The sequence below is a fragment of the Mercenaria mercenaria genome, chromosome 8 (assembly GCF_021730395.1).
Source record: "Mercenaria mercenaria strain notata chromosome 8, MADL_Memer_1, whole genome shotgun sequence".
Lineage (NCBI taxonomy): Eukaryota > Metazoa > Mollusca > Bivalvia > Venerida > Veneridae > Mercenaria > Mercenaria mercenaria.
In genome coordinates, this window is record NC_069368.1 from 20,420,853 (window position 1) to 20,427,988 (window position 7,136).

General features: G+C 36.4%; 1 long non-coding RNA gene across 3 annotated transcripts; it reads right to left on the reverse strand.

Moving 5' to 3' along the window:
• Positions 1-1,180: 1,180 nt before the first annotated feature.
• Positions 1,181-6,780, reverse strand: LOC128558965 (uncharacterized). Of its 3 annotated transcripts, none has more exons than XR_008371985.1 (4): positions 6,716-6,780; positions 6,252-6,312; positions 3,442-3,527; positions 1,181-2,256 (listed from the first exon to the last, which is right to left on the reverse strand). It is a non-coding gene; the product is annotated as an uncharacterized LOC128558965 (long non-coding RNA). The 3 variants fall into 3 exon arrangements; XR_008371986.1 differs by having other exon boundaries at positions 6,429-6,741; XR_008371984.1 differs by lacking the exon at positions 6,716-6,780 and having other exon boundaries at positions 6,252-6,387.
• Positions 6,781-7,136: the final 356 nt, after the last annotated feature.

Sequence of the window (7,136 nt, forward strand, 5' to 3'; positions counted from 1 at the left end):
ACTTTGTGCTCAGTTGAGCTAAATGCTAGAGTTTTCACAGGAGTGACGAATTATACCCCCACAATATGGCCTTATCAAAGAACTAAGCCAATAACAAAGCAGCATTTTCTTGAGCTATTACCTAATGACCTCAAATTCAATCTCCATAGTTTCATGATCCTCCGCCAAAGTGTTCTCAAGTTGTTGTATGGAAAAGGTTTAAATGTTCCGGGTCATCCTGACCTTTGGAACTCTAAATCAATACAGGTAATCTGCTGGTCAAGACCAACCTTGTACTAAATTTTGTGTTTCTCATCCCAAGCATCCTAAAGTTATTGTCCAAAAACCGTTTTAAAGAACCGTTATTTATTTTGTTGAATTTAACATCACACCGACACAGGATAGGTCATATGGCAACTTTCCAGTTTTAATGGTGGAGGAAGACCCCAGGTGCCCCTCCGTGCATCATTTTAAAGAACCGGGTCAGTGTGACCTTGACCTGTGACCTAAACATCATTAGGGGTCACCTGCTGGTCATAATCAACCTCCCTAACAATTTTCATGATCCTAGGCTCAAGCATTCTCAAGTTATAATCTGAAAAACATTTCACTGTTTTGCCTTATTGTGACCTTGACCTACTGACCTCAAAGTAAAACTTGACCTGTATTTCATGATGTGACACCTGTGTACCAAACTTTATCATCCTAGGCTCAAGGTCTCGTTATCATTGGGAAACGGTTCAACTGTTCAAAATCACTGTGACCTTGACCTTTGATCTATTGACCTCAATTTCAAACAACCTGTATTTTATCATGTTACACCTGTGTTACAAAAGCTATGATCCCAGGCCAAAGCGTTTGCAAGTTATCTTGACCTTTGACCTACTGACTATGTACCAAAAAATATTTAAATCGGTCAAGCTTTTCATGAGTTATCATCTGGAAGCCATGAAAACCTACTGACTGAAAGACAGACAAGCTTACTACATGGGGGTATAATAGAACATTCTCTTTAAAATCTCATGAAAAATATGAGAACTAGATGCCCAATATGTCAAGCCCGCCAGCTGTCAAAAGGACTGGGAGTTGTGCATGACACTCCTTGTCTCATTGAGGCAAACATTTATACCAAATAAAAGAGATTGCAAAAAGTTACAATATAAGTTATTTACAGTAACAACAAAGGAACGTAAAATTAAAAAAAAAAATAAAAAAAAAATTCACACAAAAATCCGCACCAGCAGAGATAGGTCAAAATACACCTGAAAATTGGATGTAACATGCATGTTGTACTACAGAAAAGTGGTCTTGATTTTTCCCTACGACCAGTAATAAACAAGTTACAAATGTAAGCTATTTATAGTAACAACAAAGGGAAGTAATTCTAGGATCTTATGCATAACACTCCGTCGCATGATGATGAAAAATTGTACCAAGTTACATAAAAATCCCTCTATGCATCAAAAAGAAATGCTCCAGACAAAGTCATTCTTGTATCTGACTTTTGACCTCTAAGTGTGACCTTGACCTTAGACCTGGTTCTTCCGCATGACACTCCGTCTCATGGTGGTGAACATTTGTGCCAAGTTACATCAAAGTCCCTCCATGCGTGAAGAAGAAATGCTCCAGACAAAGTTGTCATTCTTGTATCCTTTGACCTCTAAGTGTGACCTTAACCTTAGACCTAGGGACCTGGTTCTTGCGCATGACACTCAATCTCATGATGGTGAACAATTGTGCCAAGTTACATCAAAATCCCTCCATGCATGAAGAAGAAATGCTCCGGACAAAGTCATTTTTGAATTTGACCTTTGACCTGTAAGTGTGATCTTGACCTTTGAGATAGGAACTTGGGGCTTGCGCATGACACTCCGTCTCACTGAGGTTAAAATTCATACCATATATAAACAAGATTGCTCCATGCATGTCCAAATTATGGTCCGGACAAACAAATCCGGACAGACGCACGCACGCACATACACCGAATAGACATTTGGACAACTATGTCTTCGCTTCCGCAAGCGGGCTCGACAATAACAAAACCAATGTGATAATCACATTATCTCTTAAAGTAACAAGGCTTAGTCAAACACTGCTGTTCTCAAAATATATTTAGTTTCTAAATAAATCCTGAATTCCTATCTTTAAAAGTTTTTTTTTTTAAAGTTCCCTTGTTCTTCTGTCTTTTTATATTTTCTGGTGTTTCTTTCTTGCTTTTCAAGTATACTGGATTTGTTGACCTTCCATTTTGTAGCTGCCTGCTCTCAAGAAGTGAACCTGTAAAACAGAAATCAAATATTGTAAATTGATAAAAAGAGACCCCAACCAACTTTCATAAAGATCCCATGAAAAATGTGACCTATAGAGTGGTCACAAGCAAAAGTTTACCGATGCACGGACGGACGACGGATGCCGCGCTATCACAAAAGCTCACCTGTCACCTGGTGAGCTAAAAAATCAATATCTGAGAACCGCTTCCTGCGGTAACACTAAAATGTAAATAAAATTAAACCATTTGTTGATGTGATTTTTGGGAAATGTTACCTTGCATTTTGGGATGTTGGGGAAAAAATGCAATATTTTTGGATTGGGAAGTGGCCGAATATAGGCCTCTGTCATATAAGGATGAAAAGCCCTGCCGGCTAACAATTTCTGACAAGAAATCATTTTCAAAGTTTTTCTTTTCGGTGAGTTCTATATGGAATTAAATTCTTTCGGTAATTTTGAAAGAGGACCACCCCATGATCATTCTGTGAAGTTTGGTGTAAATCTGCCCAGTGGTTCTGAAGAAGATTTTTACAAATTGTTGGCACATGACGGACATCAACTCATGTTGTCACCCTGTGACAGGTGATCGAGCTAATAATTGTTTAAATTTGCATACATGTATTAAATTTTATGGTTTTGTCCAGAAATGCTTTATCATCAAGAAAATGAAATGGAGTCTTTACTAAGGTCTAAAAAAAAAAATTGTTTCCGGTAACATGCTAAAAAAAAATAGGGTAGGTAGGTCGGAAAAACTTTTTCTTTGGATTTTTTAGAACTATTTTTAGGGAGACTTTTTGGAAATTATTTTTGCATCAAAAAATGAATACAAATAGGGGGGTTATGCCTCTAGAGCATCAGTTAGTTGATTTATAACATCACTGTCCATGTTTAAAGCATAAAAAGTGCAGTTTTGCAACTTTTTGTCAAAAAGTTGAAAAAAATGTTCTCAAAGACAAAGACGTCCATTTAGGGTCGGGCTAAAAATTTATGGTAGGTCAGGATACAGGAAACAGACAATTTTTTTTACGCCTAATGTTCCTTGGTATTTGATTCTATGCACTGACTCAATCGCAAAAATCTGTTCACACAAATACTAATTTGTATACAGTATATCATGCCTTTTGAATGATTGAAACTGCTTCCCATGGTGCACAGCTGCAACTATACAGTAAAGAAACAGAAAGATAGAAATACCTTATGAGCCGCAAGCAAGTGGTTTCAGTCTGTCAACAAGCACTTTGGAGCAGTACAACAATACTCTGTATAATAGACCAAGATGCCTGAAAATAGTGAAAGGTGAGCAAATTAAGAAAACATGGACAACCAGCTGTTCTGAAATTTCAAAGGTCTAAGAGCTAACATCCTTTTTGCAGTTTATCAATTTTTATGCCAATAAGATGACCCCAATTATATCATTGGCATGGCGGGAGAAATTTGTTTTTTTAATGAAAATAAAACAGTAGCAAATTTTGTCAAATTGTATAATGAAATGAAGTAAATGCGGTTAAAAATTTCAGTTTGGAAAAAAGAAAAGTCACTGTATGAGTAGGTTTATTTACACGACTGACCAGCCAGAACAGCCAAACATTCATAGCTGTCAAGGCTCCACAAAGGCCACGAGTGTGATCGGAGTTCGAAGGGAAGGTTTCCCTCGTGAGGGTCTGGAGGGCAATGATCCTTAAAAGCCGGAAACGCCCTCACATAGAAAATTTAGACTTTTAACACACAATAGATCTGGTTTTCTCCCTCCATGTTTACTTTTTGTGATGTTAATTCATGCGGTAGAAATAACATGTTGCACCGGTGAATGTAAAAGCTGTATTATACTGTAAAAAAACACTGTGTCAACGTCACCTTGCATGTTTGATTCAATAATTTTCTACGAAAAAAACAACTGATTGCTTTATTTCTTTAACATGCGTGTGACCTTGAATAGTAGGCGTGTGAGCGTGATCTAAGGCCGAAATGCGTGTGGCACACGCGCAATGCGTGTGTCTTGACAGGTATGAATATTACTTTAACCCAGTGAATTCCAGGTGAATTCCAGGTACCTTTTTGACTTGGTGGTCTATGACCTTCACGGTATCATGAAAAGGCAAAAACAGACTGGTAAAGCAGCTAGAAGAATCTGTTCTGCCTTCCTCAGTTTAGTATGAACACAGGAGCCGACAAAATGCTACAATTGTTTATTGGTATCTCAGCAGACGGTCATGATTCATAAAGGTATAACTTTAAACGTATTTGAGTATGTGTGCAGTGTACAAAATTCAGATTTCAACTAACCATGCTGGCAACCAGATAGAAAATTTTCCAAGCCTGACACATTTCACATGCCCGAACTTAAAGCTGAATTTTGAACCATAAAACAACTGGTCTAGCTCATACCCTCAAAATACTTCATCATATTGTTTGGGACATGCTCGACTGGGGATTCCTAGGAGAACAGGAACTGAATGCATCGGACCAAAAAGTAATGTGAGCGGCTTCAGTTTGCATTTGCAGAGCTCAAATTTAACTTTTTTGACCAACGTACTGCAAAATTTAGCATATAGCTTTTTTTTCTTGTTGCTTAATCTGAAATCTGCTTGCAAATTTAGACTTTCAATTAAGAATGTTAGAATATCCTAAAAAAATCATGCTAGAACATCAATTATATTGTTTACACGGTTTTCCTTGGTGTACAATTTTGTGCGTTATAACTCAAAATGACCTTCAAAGTAATTCGGAACGCATCATTGATGGCGTAACTTAACTACTGGCTGAAACTACGGCAAGGCAAATTTTCGTACCTAATATTATAAATAGCGATTCAAATGTATACATGTACGAATTAGTAAGATAGCCTGCGTTCTAGATTTAATTATAAGATAGACCTCTACATTTCTTTATAATCAGTAATCCATTCAACAAAAAATGGCTAACCAAAAAAGATGTTGTGTTTTCTGTTATCCTCAAATGAAAGCGAATCTACAAACATTAACAAAAACCGCAACAATTTTGACTATTATTTGTATTTACAAAATAAATTGTGTGAAATTTTTATCTTAACTTGCATTCCATAAAATTGACTTGCATTTAGCGAGTCCAAAATTTGAGCCCTGTGGTTTGTGAAAGTAATTACATCTTCTGCATGATTATGGTTCTGACTAACTCTTCAACTCTTGCATCTATGGAACAGTTTGAATTCAATTCTTTCATAATTCTGACCAACTAATCGAGCATGCTTCAGAAGTTCAGAACTCCAGATAAGGGCTGTATTTTTGTAATTACGAACTTGTTAGGGATCAGATATGACTTTATTTTAAAATGTGGATGTATCAATACGAATTTATTTTAAAATGTGGTTGTATCAGTACGACATGTAAACAGTATTACATATATTCCAAAGAAAGATCGAGCCGAATTGCATGTCTGCGCCAAGTTGCACTTATCAACGCTATCTCAACTGTTGACAATTTGCACGGTGTCAAACAGGAAGGTCTAATACGTATCAGTTGTTCCAGTGTCAAATGAGTGTGGAATATATACGAAACAAACACCAATAGCATAATGTAATGCATTAACACATAATTTTTTGGACTTCAAAAATTATGCATCATAAAAATCTGAAAAGAGGAAATAATTCTACCAAAACTGAAGGCAACCAAGTTATTTTTATTTTAATTTGTGTCATGATGAACAGATGAACCAAGTTTTGAAAGAAATATCTTTACTATTTTTCAAAAAATGTTAGTTTTTATGTCGAAAGCCCGATCGGGCAATGTTACAAGCCTGTTTAAAAATTTTTTCTATAAGCCGATCCGATTCCCTATAATGCTATATTTAGGCCGAGCTCACCTTAATTACTGTGTATACATGCAGTGAGTCTTAAGAAATAATAATCTAAAAGGCCCATTTTAAATTGATGAATAAATAAAAATGTAAAAAATAAGGAATTTCTATGCTTTTTATGGGTGGGGTGTTTGTTTACATTATTATTATACAATGGAAAGTTAGTTACTCACGTTTCTAAAAATGTCAACAGATCCAACCATGCACATGCTCTAATGGAGTGCCGTCCATATTCTATATTAAAGTAAAATAATTCCATTAATCAGTCATGCCTGCAAAATCACGGATTTCTTAATTTTAAAAATTCAATATAGGCTTAGTAACAAAGAAGTTCAAAGAAACTAAAGTACCGGAAAGGAATTAAATACGATCTGAAAAGCAACACAAAGGTGAATCTATTCTCTCATTCCCCGAGCTGAAGAACTCGGTGGAGAATGTTTTTGTTTCCTCAAATTTTCAAAATGTCGGCGCCAGTGTAACGTGTATCCACTCTCACTCTAAATATAAATATGTTCAAAATGTCGCCGTTTAAAAATGCTACTCAGTATTGAATAAAGCATGTTTGTATCACAAACTATATCAGTGTAGTCACGTTACCGGCTGATTAGCTTCTGACGCAACAAAATTATCAGCTTACTTTGAATATTCTTTCGAGTCGCAGGCATCTTATTGTGCGGATATTGCGTTTCGCCTACTGATCTGACGGACGCTTATTAACATTAACGAAGACCGTGATATCCCGAATTTCATCGGGGTCGTCGAACGCCCATGGTCTAAACCGGAACTCCATATTTTTTTATTTGGATAGTATGTGTTGTTTGGATACCCTCGTATGTTACCGTAGTGGGATTCGATCCCGATTTTCGTCGCTTTGCGACGAAAATCGGTAAGATCGATTCCCTATTATTATGTTATACCTTGCAAAATGTTTGAGATCAGATGATAATTAACATTTTGTTTTCCAACGTCGGTGCAATTTTTACAGTCCCTTCAATATCGAGGTAACGGTATTCGACTGTAGTTGTATATTTGTAATACTAGTATACAAAGGCTTGACA